Raw genomic sequence first — 20,802 nt, forward strand, 5'->3', positions numbered from 1 at the left:
CACAATGAGTACTTTTACTTTTGGTACTTTTTTAAGTACATTTTGATGGCAATACTTTTGTACTTGTACTCTAGTACATTTTGAATTCAGGACTTTTACTTGTAACAAGAGTATTTCTATATTGCAGTATTGATACTTTTAAAACATGTGAGTACTTTTTCCAACACTGCCAAAAGGACTAATGAATGTTTTCTAAGGTGAGACAGACTTGTGTCTGGTGGTCATATCTCTCTCTCTCTCTCTCTCTCTATCTCTCTCTCTCTCTCTCTCTCTCTCTCTCTCTCTCTCTCTCTCTCTCTCTCTCTCTCTCTCTCTCTCTCTCGCTCTCTCTCTCTCACTGTCCTGGTCACAAGTCTCTCGCCCTGACATCCACCTCCCAGCCTTCCACCTGTCAGCCCTGCAGGAGTCCCTGTCTCCCCTGCTGGGACGGAGCTCATTACCAAACCCTCCTGGGAGCTTTGGGTTTGATGAGGCTCACCACAGTGTATCTCCTTACCTGCCGTCGCCATTGCCCTGCCAATAAATTCCGGCTTATAAGCCTGTATTTATTGGCAGGGCAATGAACACAGGCTGTGAAGCCTAGCCGAGGCTTCTATTCCACCTGCTGATTCACAAAGCAAGCTCAGTGAGATGCTGTTTGCAATTCATTTTTTTGTCAGATCTTGCGTACGAGAGAATTCGCCTCCTGTCCTGTTGTTTAGTAGCGGGGACTATTGAATCAGACTTTTTACATAGTTGTGCACCGACAATTAAATCAGGGTACATCTAATGCCAGCGTTCTTACCGTTTACGCTGATTATGTTTAGAGCTGTAGACGGCTCCACGAGGACCCGGATGTGAACAAATGCTGGGAACCTTGCGGTTTTCCAGTTCACTCTACCCGGCCACTCTACCCCTGAGCCACTGCCGCGCATGCGTCAAATCCACACACCCACTCTGTTAGGCTCTAGGCTCTTACAAGCTGTCAAATATCATAATGTATTGTAGAAGTATTATAAGTGATGGTATAATATAAAGTTCGACAAGCAGCCATATATCTTCTTCCTCAGTATCAAAACGTACTTAAAGTATCAAAAGTAAAAGTACTCATTACGCGGAATGTCCCATTTCACACGTTTTCATATGTATACATGTTTTTTTTAAATAGCAGATCTACAAGCTCACAATGCGTCGCATTGTGAGCTTGTAGATCGGCAATTTTCAAATGGCCGAAATGTATATAGGATTGAAGTGATTAATATGTTTTTTAATAATAATGAAAATCTACAAAGTAACTAGTAACTAAAAAGTACAATATTTGCCTCTGAGATGTAGTGGAGTAGAAGTAAAAGTACTGAAAACTGGAAATACTCCAGTAAAGTAAAAGCACCTAAAAATTGTACTTAATTACAGTACTTGAGTAAACGTACTTAGTTACTTTACACCACTGTCTCTACAGTAGGTGCAGGAGTACCGCTCTGATGGAAGTGATACATCCATGGACTGATCTGACCCCTGTATGGAAATGGAGTCACGAAAGTGAATTAAGGAAATATTCCCCTTGAAGCGCTTCACCGCCCCATGCATGTTCATGAGGAAAAATTAAGTTAGTAAAGAGCAGAGGAATGGAACAGAGAGAAAAATGAATACCCCCCCACACACACACACACACACACACACACACACACACACACACACACACACACACACACACACACACACACACACACACACACACACACACACACACACACACACACACACACACACGCACGTGCAAATAAATAGTTTTTCCTGCTTAGTCCTGTCTACACTTAAGCAGTTAGTTTTCTAGTCCTCTCCAGTCAGATGTGATGTATGTATGGCTTGATCTTTCTCATACCACAATCGGTCGGATAAGATTTTGCGCATTAATAGTAGGATTTTTACACACAATATGCAACAAATACAAAACTTGAATCTTGATCTTGAAAGTGATTCACTCAAACAAAGTTAGATCTGTGTCTCCTGTCTCCAGAGCTCTGCGTATCTTCTGCCAGAACAGTCCAGTGTGCTGGCCGGCCTGTGGCCAGCTCAGGTAGGTGTGTCTCTTCACCAGCCTCCTCATGCGATAGTAGGGAGACAACTGCTGTGCTGGAATGTCCTCCAGAAACACCAGGATCAATACATCCTTCTTTTCATCAAACAGACGGTAGCTGGACAGAGGAGAGGAGAAGAACTAATTATAGTGTAGTTGTATACAGTACACAAGGCTTTATTTATAGCGACCGAGAGCCACAGGGCAGAGAGCTTGTTTTCAACACCTCCGAGTCAGTCAACATGGTTTCCTAGTGACTGGTAGCTTGTGTCTTCTGTATAGAAATAATGCTTCTGGTCTTATAAGGTGAAGTTAACCAGCTAGGCCAGTGAATCTCAAACATTTACATTTTGTCCAAGGGACCCCCAAAAAGAAAATATATATGTGATGCGTAGCTTGCGAGCTAGTTTAGGCCAGACATTTTTTACTTAAGTAAAAGTATCAATACTGCAATGTTGAAATACTCTGTTACTGGTGGCAGAAAAGAGAACTTAATATCATGAGGGAGGAGTTGAATTCTGATTGCCACACAGCAAATATTGCAGAAAAGTGTAATTTTTTTAGGGCGGCTACCATTATAGTGTCTATAACTTCAGAGATACTGCCCTCACCTAGCCATCTGGATCTCTCTAGAGCACCATTCACTCTCCAGGTAATGATGGCTGATCACACAGATGGTCTTTCTGCTGCCATAGATGGCATCGGTAATGTTCTCTATGATGGGTTTACCTGGAAACAAACCGTACAAACAATATTCAAACCAGGTTCAAAACTATTTCACAGACAGACAGACAGACAGACAGACAGACAGACGGATAACATAACAACTCTGTCATAATAATGCCACTAAAGATAACATTCTGACAAAGAGCCATACTTGCTTAAAAGTGTTGACAGAAAGAGACGAATTTAGATAAAAAAAAACATAATATAAGCGAAAGTCAAAGAGAGATTTGTACCTGGTAGGAAGTCTCTGTGGTGCAGACAGAGTCTCCAACCTTGCTCTCCTTCCAGCACTGGAAGCATTTCTCTGTAAACCCAGAGCTCATCGTGAACGTTGTAAGAGATGAAGGCATCGTAGCGCTGAGGAGCCCCCCTCTTTCTTTCATGGCGTCATAAAGTAAGGCCAGGAATAGGTAGTAGCCATAGAGCAGATGCAACCTCAGGAAGTGGTAGGTGAAGGTTGTGAGCAGAGTCAGCACAATCGCACAGGAGAAGGAAATGTAGCAGATAAAGCTATCGTCCATCCAACAAGAATGGACGTCAAAGGCCAGAAACCTGGTTCCCTTTTTAGACGAAGGAGAGGCGCAAATGTATCCCTGAGCGCCAACTACCTGTGTCTGGTTATTGTTCCACACCCACTGGTGAAAGTCCAAATTGAGGCAGTCACAAGCCAAAGCGTTGTCACTGATGTCAACATGCCTGAGCGCAGGGAGAAAACGGAATACAGAGACGTTGATCACCGTCAGCTCATTCTGACTCAGGTCCAACCATGAGACTCGAGTCAGGTTAGCTCGACTTAGAAAATCCAGGGACTTGAGTTTATTTTTGGAGAGATTGAGAACCTCTAGCTGTGGTGTGTTTTTAAACGTGTTGTATGTAACAGGAGAAGTGAATTGTGCATTGCATTGCATTTTAAGGCTCTTCAGGCTCTTCAGTAATGGTAACTCGTGGGGAAGTGAAGAGGTCAGGTTGACGTCAACATGAAGAATTAGACTAAGAGTTTCAAGTTCATCCAGTCCTTCAAAAACAGCGCTGTCCCACTGCTCCAATTTACTTGATTCCACATCTAAGTGCTTGAGTGATTTCAGACTTTTGAAATCCCCTCTCATGAGTTCTTTAAATTCATTCCTATTTAAATCCAAGATTTCTAGTTTGTGTAGATCAATCTTGAACGCATTGCCAAATGTCCGAATGGAATTGTCATACATAGTTAAAACCTTTAAGTCCCCGAGATATTGGAAAACACACCGTTTGAGCGCAGTGATGTGATTCTTATCTAAGTGAAGGTGTGTAAGTCTGGTTAAATTTAAGAAGTCTGAGCAGCTTAACTCGTGAATAACATTGTGACGCAGGTTTAGCGTTTGAAGCATGAAGAGTGTCTTAACATCGTCTGGCACTTTGGAAAGCCGGTTGCTGGCCAAGTTCAGGTGACTCAGTTGCTTCATTTGTTTTATTGAATCCTCAGACAGTTCGGTCAGGTAATTATGTGATAGATCCACGTCGCTTAGCTGAGTACAAGGTGACAGTTTTTCACTTAGGTTGTCAAGTTTGTTATACTGTAGGTTGAGTGTCCTCAGTGTGGATATATTGCAGGCCGTATTTAAAAGACCTCTGTCAATCCACCTCTCCATATAAGACAGCTGTAGAGACTCTAGTGAATCAAGGCTCTGTAGAGACTTTGTGATGGTGTTAAAATACATACAGGAATCGTAGAGATACACCTTAGTTATATTCCTGAGAAAATACTTGTCTGGTATGTCCCACTCCCATCCAGCAGCGTTACAACAGTGTGTCAGGTCGACTGTCTCAAGGTGTGGAAATACAGCTGTTGTGATGCTGAACTTTTTTATCGACCCTGAATACACTCTCAGCTCCCTGAGCTCAGAGGACATGTTTAATGGCAGATCTTTTGACAGAAAAGACTCTAACTCGTAAATTGAGGTGTTCAGCACCTGTAAGCGTGGAAGTTGTAAGATAGTGATGATATCTGTAATTGTATGTATATGGTTGTAGATCAGATTTAGTGCCTGTAAACTGGGGAGTAACTGGAAGGCAACGGGGTTGATGAAATGGATCATGTTGTAATCCAAGCGCAGTAGCAAGAGATTAGACAGCCCTTGAAACATATTGTCCGTCAGTGTTTTAAGTTTGTTATGGTGCATGTGGAGAAGTTCAAGTTCCGTCGAATGGTTAAATGCCCCGTCATCTACATGAGTTATTAAATTAAAACCCAGCTCCAAACGTCTGAGATTTGTCAGATTATAAAAATCTGTCCTGTTTATCTTCTCAATGACATTTTTCTGGAGCGTTAATGATGTAACCTCTCTGGGAATGTCATCTGGCATGCTAATGAGTTTATGATGTTCACAATCTACTGAAACACAGGCAGTGACATTGTCTGAGTAAACAATAGTGCAGTTTTTCAGCAAGTAAGCCAGTATGGGACTAAGAGGAAGCATGCACAACAGAAATAAGAAGTGGTGGAAAAAATGCCAACGTCCTGTCTGTGGCATCATTGCTGTCTTCGGGGTCAACCCACAGGTTCTTTTGGTTGCGTGACAACACTGTTCAGCATTAATGATCTAAAGAGGATACACAACAGTAAAACTGTTAAAGTACACATGCAACCTTTTATTTGATCTTTAACTCTAGATAGATTCTCAGTCTTATTCCATATACATTATGTTTCCTTTAAAGGACTATGCCATTAATTCAGTAAGTATGTTTGCAGTGGTGTAAAGTCACTAAGTACATTTACTCCAGTACCGTACTTAACACATCGGGTGCCAAACACGGTCTGAACCGTGTGTTTACATAGTGGCGGTTCCGCCGCTTCGGTGCCGAACACGGTCTGAACCGTGAGTTTAGTCTTTTTGTTTTTTTCGTTTTTCTCCGCGCGGGCGGGGCTAGAGCAGCTCTGGGAGCACCCATTGTAATCCTGCGAAGGAAGTGCCAGATCGCTCACCGGAAACATTTTTTTTTTCCCCATCCGCTTCCTGTCTATTTCCTACTTTGAAACGCCTATATCTCCGAATCTGTTTCCTGTGGGGAAAACCGGCGCGATGCGCGATCCCCCCCCCGTTGTAACTCGCCAGGGTAATTTTATGGTTCCAGGCTGTAGCCAGGCTCATGGGACAACATGAATCGATGCTTTTGTTTGCGTGGATTTGCTTGTAACGCACGCGGAAGCTTGAAACAGCAAAGCGCAGTCAATGGGGAGAATGCTGGCACCCACGGTAAGTTGTTATGAAAAAATGCTGGCACCCGATGTGTTAAGTACATTTCTGAGGTATTTTTACTTTACTGGAGTATTTCCAATTTTCAGTACTTTTACTTCTACTCCACTACATCTCAGAGACAAATATTGTACTTTTACCTCACTACAATTATTTGACAGCTTTTGCAGATTTAGATTATTATCACAAAACATTAACCACTTCAGTCCTATATATCTTTTGGCCATTTGACAATAGCTGATTTACAAGCTCACAATGCATCGTGATGCGACGCATTGTGAGCTTGTAGATCTGCTATTTTCAAAAGGTTTGTATACATTTTGAACTTGTGAAACGGGACATTCTGCATAATGAGTACTTTCTTCATTTGGTACTTAGAGTACATTTTGATACCAATACTTTTGTACTTTTGCTCAAGTAAATTTAGAATTCCGGACTTTCACACAGAGTATTTCTACATTACAGACTTAAGTACACAATGTGAGTACTTCTTCCATCACTATCTGTCCCTTACCTAAAACACACTGACCAATATATCTCTGCTGTTGGGCAGAAACCAGCTAACTCCAAATTGTTCAATTTTCAGGAAATGACAAAAACAAAACAAAAAGTGGAGTTAGGAGGTTTTGTTCATCATTGATAAGAACAGCTGAATGGACCTCCAAGCTCACTATGAGGTTGGAGGTCAAAAGGGGGTGGAGCCTGGAGTCAGAAAAAACAGCTAACTCCACCCCCCTTTGATGGAGTTAGCTGGTTTAGCAGAAGGTTTGAGGATCCAATGGAGTTAGCTGGTTATGTCAGAAGCGCTTTTTAATACTTTTCATTGGTTCAATATTATTTTTTACCAACACACAGACATAAAGGGTGTTCAATAGCACTGATTTATGGAAAAAAAATGCAACAAATTATGCTCCAAGGACCTACACTATTCTCCCTCCTGGGTCACTTCTCCCCCGCACAATCAGGTCTGCAGTGCAGACTCACTCCCTCCCTATTATCCACCACAGTCTGAAAACTCACCTCTTCAGACTCCACCTCACCCCTAGCACTCCTTTCTCAATGTAACCTTTCTTGAAACCTTTTCTGAAAAATACAAGTTGTACTCTGCATATCTCTACTGTATGCTGGGTAATTGTTCACATTATATTAAGTCTGTTGTTCAGACAGACGCTATAGGCTTGATAGTCACCTGATATCATAGTTTCTTTGAAGCACTATTGTTTTCTTTGCACTGTACATAATATGAAACCATTTACCCAGTTGTTTGTTGAATAGGGTTCATGCCATAATACTCTGATCTTCCACCTGCAAGTCATACTGGATAACAGTGCATGCTAAATGCCTAAATATTAAAGAAATGGATCACAAAAAAAAAAACTTATTTTCTATCAATTACACACCCCATGAAGCCTTGAATTCATGGAGATTTTTTAGTTTTTGTCGCATTCCGATGCCAATAATTTGATGACCGTGTGTATTTCCGGTAGGAGACACAAAGAGTCTCCTTTGTGTCTCTTACTGGATACATTAGCCGGTAGGAGACGGTAATCAAATTATTGGCTTAGGAATGCGACAAAAACAAAAAACTCTCCATGAATTCAAGGCTTCATGGGGTTGATAGAAAATAAGATTGTTTTGGGTGAACTACTCCTTTAAATTATGAACCGTAAATTCTAATTAAGTTTGGACAGACTTGCCCCGTGTCATTCTCATCCTGTTGGGACTCACCCGAGGCTGAGAGAGGCTGAAATATAAAACAAACCTAGAACAATAACTTGTATTGTATGTATAAAAGTTTGTACATTCAAACCGAAACTTTCATATGACATGGAAAGGCTCTCCAAAGGCTGTGAAGAACTGTGTGAACTTCCCTATTTAGTATGTCTCACTTCACTGACTGTCATTAAGTTGCTGACGTGGGAAAGTTTAAGTGTGAATATTTATTAACTCCATTCTGATGAATATTAAACTTCACCATTCAATATCAAAATCATCCTGTCAATAAGAAAGTGCTCTTATATTATGAACCACCTACTAACCAGTGGTGGAAGAAGTACTCGGATAGTTTACTTAAGTAAAAGTAGCAATACCATGTAGAAATACTGTTACAAGTAAAAGGCCTGTGTTAAAAAATGTTACTTGAGTAAAAGTACGAAAGTATTGGCATCAAAATATACTTGAAGTACAAAAAGTAAAAGTACTAAAATGTTACGAAAATAGCAGACCTACAAGCTCACAACATGTCGAATCGCGACGCGTTGTGAGCTTGTAGATCAGCTATTTTCAAATAGTCTACAGTATGTATAGCATAGGGCTAAAGTGTTTAATGTATGTTTTTATAATATAATTTATATTTGCAAAGTAACAAGTCATTAAAGTTGTCAAATAATTGTAGTGGAGTAAAAGTACAATATCTGCCTCTAAGATGTAGTGGAGTAAAAGTAAAAGCATTGAAAATAGGAAATACTCCAGTAAAGTAAAAATACATTTTTTTTAAACTTAAGTACAGTACTTGAGTAAATGAACTCAGTTACTTTACACCACTGCTACCAACATACAGTACCCTAGACCTATATTACCACTCCACCTATTACCCTCCTATACCACAGTGCCATCCTACAGTATTTTTATCTCATACTTTCATACCATCCTACGAACCATCCATGTGGAAAGTTGCATCAGTTCTACAGTGTGCATTAACATCAAGATATTTATACATGTATATGTAGAATATGATGCAATAGTCACTGGGGTTGCGTCATTAATCCAAATTGAACAATAGACTCATCTATACTGTGTGAGCCCATGGCTCATGGCTCGGCACGAGATAATATTGGAGCTATGAGCCATGAGCCACAAGCCGCGGCTTGGCTCACAAAGATATAGGCTTATTTGTCTGCTTTATCCTTCTTCTCAGATAAAAACGTAGCCTCTTTACGTTAATGCGTCGAGCTTGTAGATTTTTTATTTTCAAAAGATATTTATACATTTTATACATTTGAAAACTTGTGAAATGGGACATTCTGCATAATGAGTAGCCTACTTTTACTTTTGGTACTGTACTTTCAGTACATTTTGATACCAGTACCTTTGTACTTTTACTCAAGTAAATTTTGACTTCCGGACTTTTACTTGAGAGTAACAGAGTATTTCTACATCGCAGTATTGATACTTTTACTCAAGTAAAACATTTTTGCACTTTTTCAACCACTGTATAATACATGTCACTTCCGAACATAGTTTACAAGACCAAAATGTGTCTGCACCAAAGACATTAAAATAGAAATTCAAATATCGAAGCCTACCTGAACTTCTATCACACAATAACAATCATCCCTCCAGTGCAGTGCGTTAGTTACTCTGAGAGGAATTAAGCATCGTTTCAGACAGTTCAGTTCGGGGCGGCAGTGGCTTAGGGGTAGAGTGAACTGGAAAACCGCAAGGTTCCCAGTTCGATCCCGGGGGGCGCTCCCCTAGAGTTAGTGTCGAAGTGTCCTTGAGCAAGACGCTGAACCCCTAATTGCTCCCGATGAGCAGGTTGGTGCCTTGCATGGTTTCCTCCGCCATCGGTGTATGAATGTGTGTGTGAATGGGTTAATGGCACAATCAATGTAAAGCGCTTTGTATAGAAGCGCTATATAAATGCACCATTTACCATATGGAAGTCCATTTGCCCACAGCTCTGCTGACACCTCAGAAATAACATGGTGTGTCAATAGCAAAGAGAAGTGAAAGAGGAAGCACCCTAAAAAAGGCCCCCTGTAATGCTCAGTGTACAGTAAGGTAGTATGGGTAAGAAAGGATTTGTGAAAATCTTAACCTTTTTCTTTTCGTTCCTCCCCAAATAGCCTAGCATATATTCCTACATAGCATTCAGAAAAGTATTCTAACTTTTGTTATCGTGGTAGACAGAAAACCATGTCGGGGTACTGAAAAAGTAGCCTAGAATTGCCAGGCTATCCAAATACAAAGAGCATGAAGGAGATAAAATGTGAAGTGTTGAAGTGTTGGGATTAAATATGAATGGATATGCAGAAGATGAAGTGGAATGAACGTAGTCAGTTTAAATGGGGACAGACGTGGCAGCGGTGGCCTAGTGGTTAGAGGGGCGGCCTTGATACCGGAAGGTCCCTAGTTCGATTCCCCAATTCATCACATCAATCATGAATCACCGCTGAATAGCCCTTGAGCAAGGCTTCCATGCAGGGTCCGGCTGGAAACAAGCTTCGTGCTTAGTCCGACACCCTGGGTAAACAACAAACTTTGCTTTGCTTTGCTTTTACGGGTATAAAGAGAAAGACGGGAGTGACAGGCAGCAGGTTTTCAGCCTTGGCAAGTTTGGACCTGGAGACTAAAGTCCAGCTGTTATGGTGGCCAGTCAGACATGCTGAAAGGTCCCCTGCAGACTGATTTTAAGTGTTGATTGTGATGGATGCAGTATGTGAATAGTAACATTAATTAATCAGACTGAGAGAGAGGCAGTGTGTTTTGTCATTGGTTTTGTCAACTTAACCTTTGGTTACACTTAGATGGTCTCAGAAACGAGTAGATGCAGTTTTCATGGCTGAACACTCAACACAGCCCTGCAACTGTAACGGAGAATTTCTAATTTTGTTCATCAGTGTTGGAGCCAGCTTGATGACACTTGTATTCCCACTCTGTCACACTGCAGTCTCCCCAAGCTTTCTAAAACTTTTATCTTAGTACTGAGACGGCCAGAACCCTAAAAGAGGTCTGGCGAAGATCGTTCTGTCTGTGGGGGTTTTAACGTTGTGCTCTGTGTTCACTTTGGCGAGGAATCTGTCATCAACACTCAGCTGAGCCCGAATCCAAAATTATTTTTGTCCTAGAGAACGCATTGGCTCTCCAGAGTCTTGAACTTTTCTCTGTTTCTTTCCTCTCTCTGCTTCCACTGTACTGTTGTGGCTATGGGTTTCCTACAGTTACTGCACAATTTTGACTTTATTCAACATGTTGTTGGGCCAACACATAAACATGGCCACACCCTGGACTTGGTGATCACTAAAGGTTTGAATATCACTGTTGACAGTATTATTGATAAGCCCGAACTAACAGACCACTATTTATTGTGTTTTAATATAACTGTCTTTGATCTAAGGAAAAACAATACAGAATATACTATAAAAAAACGTTTTTTTAGCTCATCTGCAGCAAACGAGTTTCCTCGTCATCTGGCGTGTGTGCAGGTGCCCCCCCTACTTGATGCCCCCTCAGTGAATGATATGGTTCAACATTTTAATCTCAAATTAGAGTCAGCTCTCGACATAGTGGCTCCTATGAAAACTAAAAAGAAACTTAATTCTAGAGTAACACCCTGGATCAACGAGCACATGCGCTCACTCAAGAAAGAATGTCGTAGAGCTGAGCGAATCTGGAGAAAAAACAAACTCACTGTCCACCTAGAGATTTTTAAGAAGTCAACAGTGGCCTATAACAAAGCACTGCGCTTGGCAAGGCAAGCATATTTTTCAGGCATTATCAATGACAACAAGCAAAATGCCAGAGTCTTATTCTCTACCATTGAACATCTCTTAAACCCCCCCCAGGCTTACAAGGAGTCGCTCCCTGCTTCTAAAGCTAAGTGTGATGAGTTTGCGTCTTTTTTTGCAAACAAAATTTTTAGCATTCGAGCTGGTATTATGAATGCTGCTGCTAGCACTGCAAATGCTGCAAATGGTGCATGGTGCAAAAACGTAGATCACTCCAGAGGAAGTCTAATATCTTTCTGCACAATTAATGAAGAGGAACTCCGTAAAACTATATCACAGATGACATCATCATCTTGTTCACTGGATGCAATACCCACCCCGTTTCTCAAAGAGGTTTTAGACAGCGTGATTGGAGATATCCTAAGAATTGTAAACAGCTCTCTACTTTCAGGTGTCTTTCCAGACTCACTGAAAACGGCTGTAGTCAGGCCGTTACTCAAGAAACACAACCTTGATCCATTGGTGCTGGGTAATTATAGACCAATCTCTAATCTGCCATTTCTGGGAAAGGTCTTAGAAAAAACTATCTTTCATCAACTGGATGTGTTCCTACAGAACAATAAGGTTCATAACAAATTCCAATCTGGTTTCAGGAAAGGTCATAGCACAGAAACAGCACTTGTAAAAGTAATTAATGATCTTAGGGTGTCCGCTGACAACAAAAATATATCTGTTCTCCTACTCCTTGACTTAACCGCTGCTTTTGACACGATTGATCACAAAATTCTACTACAACGCATGGAGTACTGGATTGGTTTGTCAGGCACAGCCTTGTCTTGGTTTTACTCTTACCTAACAGGCAGAAGCTATTTTGTCAGCTTAGCTAATTTTGACTCAGACAAACATGACATCTGTTCTGGTATTCCACAGGGCTCAATTCTGGGTCCCTTATTGTTCTCCCTGTATATACTACCACTGGGAGAACTCATCGCCGATCACGGAGTGAACTTCCATTTCTATGCTGATGATACCCAGCTGTATCTTTCGGTAGCTCCAGACGACCCCTGCGCTCTAGACCCATTGTTGACCTGTCTGTCCAGTATAAAATGCTGGATGAGTGAGAACTTTCTTAAGCTAAATGAGGATAAAACAGAAATTCTCATAATTGGCTCCAGTGAGCAGAGAGAATTAATAATAAGTAGACTTGGTAACCTGGCTGTAGAAAGTAACACCACAGTAAAGAACCTGGGGGTTATTATCGACTCTGAATTGAATTTTAATGCACACATTAATCATGTCACCAAGATTGCTTTCTTTCATCTTAGAAATATTGCGCGAATTAGAGACTATCTGTCGTTAGACGACGCAAAAACGCTGATCCACGCTTTTGTTTTCTCTCGGCTTGATTACTGCAATGCACTCTACTCTGGCCTGTCTAAGAAAACAACTGACAGATTACAACTTGTTCAAAATGCGGCAGCCAGAATTTTAACTAAAACTAGAATGAGAGAACATATCACTCCAGTTCTAGCTTCACTACACTGGCTCCCGGTTGTTTTTAGGATTGATTTTAAAATTCTTTTAATAGTTTATAAAGCTCTAAATGGTCTGGCACCTTCCTACCTCTATGACTGCCTAGAGAGACATGATCCAAACCGGACCCTCAGGTCTTCAAGTGCTGACCTACTCGAGGTGCCTAAAATGACATATAAAAAATACGGTGAAGCAGCATTCTGCTTTTACGGACCAACAGTGTGGAATAAACTCCCATTACACCTAAAACAGGCAGCCTCTGTCGATAGCTTTAAAGCACAGCTCAAGACCTATTTCTTCACTCTTGCTTTTAGCTGACTCTTTGGTTGATTTTTAAGTCCTCACTGTATTGCCTATTTTAATGTTTTATGCTTTTGCTTTTATTTTATTTTATTTTTTGTTTGCTTTATTGTTAAATTGGTTGTAACTGTAACTGTATTCTTGCTCTGTAAAGCACTTTGCGCTGCATTTCATGTCATGAAAGGTGCTATACAAATAAAGTTTATTATTATTATTATTATTAAAGCAGAAATGTTTAATAAAAGGGGTGGCGTGACGGAAGACTGCTATTGATAAGCCGTTGCCAAAGTTTGTTGAGCCAATAAAATATGCAGATGATTTGACTCTCACTGAACACCCCATTGGCTCCCTGCCAGGGCAGATGCAAGCAGCTGTTGATGCAGTGACAGCCTGGGGTCAGACCTACTGTACTGCCTTGCAGCCAAATGCTGTAAAAACAAAGGACATGGTTATTATAGTCAGTGGTGTAAAGTAACTAAGTACATTCACTCAAGTACTGTACTTACTGTAAGAGTTTACAATTAACAATTAACAATTTTTAGGTATTTTTTACTTTACTGGAGTATTTCCAATTTTCAGAACTTTTACATCTACTCACTACATCTCAGAGGCAAATATGTTTTTTTTACTCCACTACAATTAATTGAAAACTTTAGTTACTAGCTACTTTGTATATTTTGATTATTATTACAAAATATACATGAACCACTTCAGCCCTATTTACATTTCGGTCGCTTCTAATCAAACTTGAACGTCAACTATTATATAGTGCGTCAAGTCAACATGTGCGAGTTGTTGTTGACGTTTGTTGTTTTGCTGGAACAGCTTGGTGTCCAGTGTTAAGTCACTGACCTTGAGCACACTTCAACTACAAAGGCAACACAAACTCATTGACGCAGAACACTGAGAATGGATGAAACAAAGACGTGCTAAGTGAAGAAAAAATCAATTAGAAAAGCAATCAAAATGACAAAAAGTTTGAAAGTCTTCTGGGAACAAGGTTGAAATGTCTGCGCAACAGTTAAAACTCATTGTCACCACCAATCTCACTTTACGCCACGCCTGAACTCTATTTACTTTAGAGAATGTTTATGGTTTTATTTTTTATTTTTTTTAGTAGACAGTAGTGTATTAAAAATACAGCAGCACCTAAACGGGTGCTAATTAAAAGTGTTAATCCGACCCTGCACTGGGATAACGTTTACATTGTCAGACACACAGCGCTGCGTGTTAGGAAGCAGGAGGGTGGACGAAATATCTTCAAAATGGTTTAAAGCAATTTTTTTAGTAAAACATTAATACAATAATCATTTCACTTTATCTTGACAGTATGATCAACCACTTCAAGCAGGCTGAATGGTTGAATTGGTAGCTATGTTTGAAATCTAGCTATGTTTGAAATCGAGGCAGGAAACCGCGTCACAAAAACATGTCTGCATGGTACTGTCTACCGAGGCCCTCTTTATCAGTACCACAATACACACAAACAAGATGGTTTATACTCTCTAAGACTACAGTCGTAGATTGTGGCAATGACAAATACAAACACATGTACAAAACATTTCTCAGAATGTCTCTTCAATCTTAGTATTTTAACATCACACAACAAGCAGACACTATGCATTTAGCCATAGCAATTTTGTTGTGGTTGTTTGAGGAGACTAATGACTGGGTAATGTGCAGTAGGGGTGCAATAGGGGTGCAGTAGGTGACGACCTGCAAAGGACATGGCACCCACAGGACTGTAGGACACTGCCAGGTACTGTAACAGAAATGTATTGAATGCACTGTATCTGTCAGGGACCTGGGTGTTTTTGGACCCATAAGCAGAACTCAACATAAAAGTAGACTCAGGAAACCAAGGAGGACAGTTTAACCACATCTTTACTGAAATAAGAATAAACTAGAAAAAGTGCTCCTCGGAGCACAGGTCTCCGCCAGGCCAGGTAGGCTATTGTGGCCTCCTGGTGGCGCTATAATAGGCCACGTGAAAAGGCTGCCATTTCTTCTTAGGCCTTGCACGACAATCGGACACTGACTGCATTCATGATTTGAGGCATTTTGTTAAAAACATCTTTTGCTAAATTAGACCTGTTGGTGGCGCTATAACAGGCCAATGTTAAAAGTGTGGCATATGTTCCTCAACATAGTGTGAATGTGCGTGCAAAGTTTGAGCGCAATTGGACGGTGCGTTCATGATTTGCGGAATTTTGTTCAAAACAAGCCAATAATGCAAACTTTAGATGTCAATCTTAGCCAATCAGTATGGCATATGAAAAATCAAACACATCCGTCGTGATCACATGACTATAGAGATCATGTGTACCGATTTGCGTGAAATTTGGATACAATTGGAAGGAGTAGTATAAAATAATGTGTTTTACATAAGTCGGCCTCCTGGTGGCGCTATAAAAGGCAGATGTGAAAAATGCAGGGCAAAGGTTTTTCCTTGACCTCTAGGGAGTGTGCATACAAAGTTTTACACAGATCGGTGCAATTATAGGAAAACACAAACCGGCCTGTTATAGCGCCACCATGAGACTGATTTGAAAATGTTCAAATGGTAGTTCTTCCTTGGCCTAATGGGAATGAGCGTGCAACATTTCACGGAAATTGCATGCTGTGTTCATGATTTGAGGCATTTTGTTCAAAACGGAGCACTCCTGCAAACTTTGGAAGACATTTTTAGCCAATCAGGATGGAATATGAGAAATCTGAAAGACCTATTTTGTTTAATGACTACAGAGATACTGTGTACCGATTTGCGTGATTTTTGGACAAAATCTGTAGGATGTTTTGCACAAATCGGCCTCCTGGTGACGCTATAAAAGGCCCATGAGAAAAATTTGGGGCAAAGGTTCTGAATTGGCATCCAGGGAGTGCGTGTGCACAGTTTCGCTGCTATCAAGACAACGGTGCCGGAGATTAGCTGGTCACAGACGGACGGACACACGGACACACACACGGACGGACACACGGACACACGGACGGACGGACGGGGTGGAAAACATACTCTCTCGCCATGCCTTTCGGCCTGGCGGAGACAACAAACAAGGTACACCTCACAGGGCGAAATTAAAATATAATTACACACGGGGAAACCATGGGGATCCGGAAACAAGGTACAGTAACTGACACTACATGCTGAACAAACACAGAGCAGTCATGACAGTCTTAATTGTCTCTGAGGCTCGTTAGCCAACTAGGCACTGCTGCCAACCACAGCGGAGTCCACTCTAGGCAATCAGAGACCAAAGAGGAGCAGGGAGGGGCTGGGGACAGAGCCATGACAGTATCACATAAAATAACATAGAGGAAATGGAAATTGTCTTTTAAGAAACAGTGTTATTCCAACAGTTAAAAGATTTAATGCAACATTTAAAGGATTTAAATGCAACACTGTTGTTACATATTGGTGTGGTGAGGACCCAAGTGCAGGACAGCGAAGCAGGTAGCGATCACAAACCTAAGACTGGGGGTTTTAATGCAGGTCAATGGGTAACAAAGAACTAAACCTATGAACACAACAGTGCTAATCTAACAAGGACTGACTGGGAAACAACACTAATATACACAGGGGTGATTACCAATGAGATACAGCTGGGACAGACAGGAGCAAGAAAGATAGGACAGGGAAACACTATGAATACAAGTTGAAATGAGGCAGTCTGGACTGTGACAACTGTTCCCTACAGCTGCAACTACAAGTCATTAGTCACGGACATCAATGACACTCGATGCATGGTGGGATGTAACGGGAGGCATGCGATAATCCGACAGACCTTTTCTCCGACTATGTGGCATCCGCGTGCGGTTAGGGTTAGGGTGCGGGTTTGGTTCGGGTTTAGTATTGAAACGTCGGAGCGCTGCGCTGTCGGAGGAATGCGCTGTCGGACTAACGTAGGCCTACTGCACCCGGATGTAACGCACGCACAGATACTAACACGCACCCACACACAAACTTAGAAGCAAACTACACAGAGCCCAAACACTTGGATTCACAGGCACACCAAAGGGTTTCTGAAATCATTTTGACATGCCCTCTTAACACTCAGTTAATACGCCTTTATCTGTCTAACTGGCACTACTAATCTACTATCTACAACCTCAGCAGCCCCATAGCCATCCAAAGCTCCCTGGACAAGAATCCCATTTTGTCAACGGTATTTATTTCAAACCACACCATGTTTAATCACGTCTAATTCTTCATCAAGTCCTCATTGACCCCAGCTGAAGGAAATTGGATTTTTTCTCTTCAGTGTAGATGCCAACTATCGACTTCTTCTTTGTTTGTTTTCTCTACAACTTGCTTTCCCAGAACTCTCCCCTCTCCCATCAAAGCCAAACCGTTCTGTTGCTGGTAATGGAATTGTGAACTCATTGAGGAGGTCGCCTGTCAAAAGGATTAGTCCAGTGTTGTGCTGTTCCGAATGGTTAATTTAACACATTAAACTTCAGCTCTGAATAAAGGGACAATAAACTTGATTTCCTCATTAAAGAGAAGTTCTTGCATGGAGCAGAACATTGTGGGGACTGGTCTCTCATTCTCAATGGAAGACTAATGCTTAATTGCTACAGAATGTATACTCTGAAAATAGCACTTGCACAACAAGTTTCAATGCAACGTGTTATGAGCTTGCTGATTGGCTATTTTTGGCAAGTGATGCCATGACTGCAGCTGAAGTCGCTGAAATAGCTGAAAATTACAATATAGGCTAGATCCCCATTAAGTGTCTCATGATGCTTATGGCGTGCGCGCGCGCGCGCACGCACGCACGCACGCACGCACGCACGCACGCACGCACACAGTTTAGCAATTTATTTATGTCCACACACAGGGAAAGCATACAGGGACACAAATATTTTAGGTGCAGTAAAGGTTGCTTTCACAAACTCATGGATTTGTCCTCACGATACAACACGCATGTCACTCAGCACTCCATAGGCACAAGTAATGGCGGCTTTGCCATATATGGCAGCAGAGACAGCACAATACTTTGCCAGCCTTTCTGTCTCGTCTTTGGGCATCCCAAGTTGTCGAAACCCTCCAACAACCAGTCCGTGAGTATGTCCTAGGCTGGATTACCAGAGGAAACAAAGTTCTTGGTCTTGTACTGCTGCTTGGTGTTAAAGCGCTCTCTGCAGTTGTTCTCATGGGCCTGGAAGTCCACCTATTGCTATTCCGACAGCGGACGGACATACCGCTGGAAGGCCGCCGGGTCTATTGCCTCTCTTCCCGGTAGCTGTTCATGGGAGGGGCCGTTAGGTAGCGTCGGCTGTTGGTAGATTCCACCGGGTGAGTAGTGCCTTCTTGTATGCAAGCTACATCGTCCACAGAAGTTGCAAATCCATCCACTGCACCTACTACATTGACAATGGTAGTTACAACGGGGCAGTTTAACGTCATGCCCAGGACTCTCACACACACACACACACACACACACACACACACACCCACACACACACACACACACACACACACACACACACACACACACACACACACACACACACACACACACACACACGTACATGCAGAGAGAGAGAGAGAGAAAGCAAGAATATCACAGATTCACCCACAGACAGTGGAGGAAACCATGCACCAACCTGCTTGTCAGTAGCAGTTAGGGGTTCAGTGTCTTGCTCAAGAACACTTTGACACAATGCGAGGGGGTTACCAGTTTGATCCCTGGATCAAACTGGTAACTTCCTGAGACACTGCTGCCCTTGAAGACAGATAAGAGATATATGAGAGACAAAGAGGAGAAAGGAGAACAGATACTAATTTGAATCCCGCACATAGACTGTAAAAATGAATGGACAAAGCGACGCCATTGGTTTCTACAGACCGTAAATGAAGCCAATTGTTCAGGAATTTCAAATCCGCCATATGCTATTGGTTGTGTAGCTTGTCAATCAAATCATCCCACCCCTTCTAGAGCATACCCTACTTTATCGTCAATTTTAAAATAAATAACCAAAATTTACCAAAACACATATCATGGTGATTGAAAGAAGACTTTAAACTAGCGACTGGAAGCATATAGTATTTATGACAATGTTTATTAAGGTAAAAAAATCAAGTCTAAAGTTCGTCAAAAACCCACCCACTTGCATTGAGAAAATATCTTTCTGACACCAGCAGGGGTAAAACAGCGAAACTGCAGGCCATTCTGTCACTTCCTATATACAGTAGACTCAATTTCAAAGGCCAATGCTGGGCCCTTGATCCCACATCACATACAGGAAATTAAGGATGTTACATTTAAAATAAATGCAAGATTGAACCCATTGCTTCCTAGGAGATACACAATGACACAATCATTATCACTCTACGCTGGGGCATTCAGAGTCATGCAGCCAATAACTACTTTGTACCACAGAAAGCATTGGAGTTACATATTCCCGTCCCTTCCTTCAGGCCATTCATATTTATAGCTATGCATAGCAAGGAGTGAGTAACTGGAGGGACAGACACAGTTCTCCAAAAAGAATTTTAAAAAAATATTAAAAATAGACAGATAAGGAGGCAAAAACTGGCATGATGAGCTGAGAACTGTAGCTTCTCTGATCACTTCTGCTCTTGAGACAGAAAAATCTATTGCAAGACTATGGTTATTCATTTCAATCTTCACCTGATGTGACCTGTTTTCCTCTGCTTCTGCCAACAGTCTGGTACCCTGGGGCGCTGATCTGCACTGCTTGTCGAATTGATTTGGATTGCATTGACTTGGCAGGCTGGTTGGCTGGCTGCACTGGTCTGATAGAGCCAGGCAATGCTGTCCTGACAGCACCGACTGTTAATGTTTTGTAGCGTGGACTGTGGAGGCAAAATCATTCACAATGTTATCGTTTATTTTTTGAGGACTTGTAGGGGACATGTCTGCCCTGTCTGCCATGTTTCCTACTCAAGGTTCAACTTTAAGGTTCAACTTTGTTGTCAACAATATCAATCAGACCAAAAGGCAGGTGAAATTAATGATGCACTAGACCTCCCACAATTATTATTATAGCTACAGTATCAAGAAGATAGACATTAAAACGCAGTGTTTAAACCTGTGATCAGTGTTCAAATTGAACTACTACTGTACATGCATAAAAATGAATACTCATCATACTGGACATATAGCGATGATTAAAGATGTACAATCCTGGAGTTTAAGATCGCTTTGTGGTAGACAAAAAAGTATTGTGCAATATATGAAAGTACTGATTTTATGGATGAATTATGTCAGCCAGCATGAAAGGCCTGATTTGAAAGGAATCTTCCTTGCCCTAGTGAGCCATGTGCATTCAAAGTTTCACAGCGATCGGGCACTGTATTCATGATTTGAGGCATTTTGATCAAAACGGACGAGCCTGAAGGAGAGCCTTCCTGTAAGGCCATCCAGTTTGCACCAGGTTCTTTAGTCTTTTGCAGATACTGTCTGCATCTTGTGTGGCTTTGATCTGAGCCAGCCTCTCTTCTGACGGAGGTATAGGTGATCCATCACTTGGTTGACGA

General features: G+C 41.5%; 1 pseudogene across 1 annotated transcript; it reads right to left on the reverse strand.

The window, feature by feature from the left end:
• Positions 1-1,957: 1,957 nt before the first annotated feature.
• Positions 1,958-9,389, reverse strand: LOC311040118 (annotated as a pseudogene). Its single transcript, XR_014602947.1, has 4 exons — positions 9,321-9,389; positions 3,016-5,361; positions 2,668-2,785; positions 1,958-2,174 (listed from the first exon to the last, which is right to left on the reverse strand). The product of XR_014602947.1 is annotated as an uncharacterized misc_RNA (transcript).
• Positions 9,390-20,802: the final 11,413 nt, after the last annotated feature.

This window comes from Gymnoscopelus microlampas, assembly GCF_963454915.1.
Source record: "Gymnoscopelus microlampas genome assembly, chromosome: 23".
In the NCBI taxonomy this organism is placed as follows: domain Eukaryota; kingdom Metazoa; phylum Chordata; class Actinopteri; order Myctophiformes; family Myctophidae; genus Gymnoscopelus; species Gymnoscopelus microlampas.